The sequence below is a fragment of the Halyomorpha halys genome, unplaced genomic scaffold, assembly GCF_000696795.3.
Source record: "Halyomorpha halys isolate HHAL.00 unplaced genomic scaffold, Hhal_1.1 Scaffold751.1, whole genome shotgun sequence".
NCBI lineage: Eukaryota > Metazoa > Arthropoda > Insecta > Hemiptera > Pentatomidae > Halyomorpha > Halyomorpha halys.
Genome location: NW_027110937.1, coordinates 7225 through 7685, shown reverse-complemented (window position 1 = coordinate 7685; position 461 = coordinate 7225).

Genomic DNA, 461 nt, shown 5'->3' with positions numbered 1-461 from the left:
ATTATGTATAATTACTAATCAAAATTGATGAGTCTGCCAAGTATAGGTAGGCGGAATACAAAATGGCGGCTGTTAAAAAAAGGTTGTTTATAATTTTTTTATTCGGATCTCTATCTTTAAAACTTCCAACAACACTAGAAATATCTAAGAGAACACCATTTAAAGTAGAACAAATTTGTTAAATTTTTAGCCCTAATAGAGCTATTTATGTTCAACAGTTCCCGATATATCGCTTTTTAAAAAGCAACATTTCATAAAAAGATTAACTTAAAAATCAGAAGTGAATTTATTTTGAAAAATCTATGTCTCAAAAACCATTCAATGTACAGATATCTATTAGCGCTCAAATTAAAGCTAGTTTAATAGACTACAAAGTGGTTTATGACGTTTATCTTCATAGGAGTAGTAGTTTTTATGATATTTGATAAAATAAATTAACAAAATATTAATTTCTAGTTCGG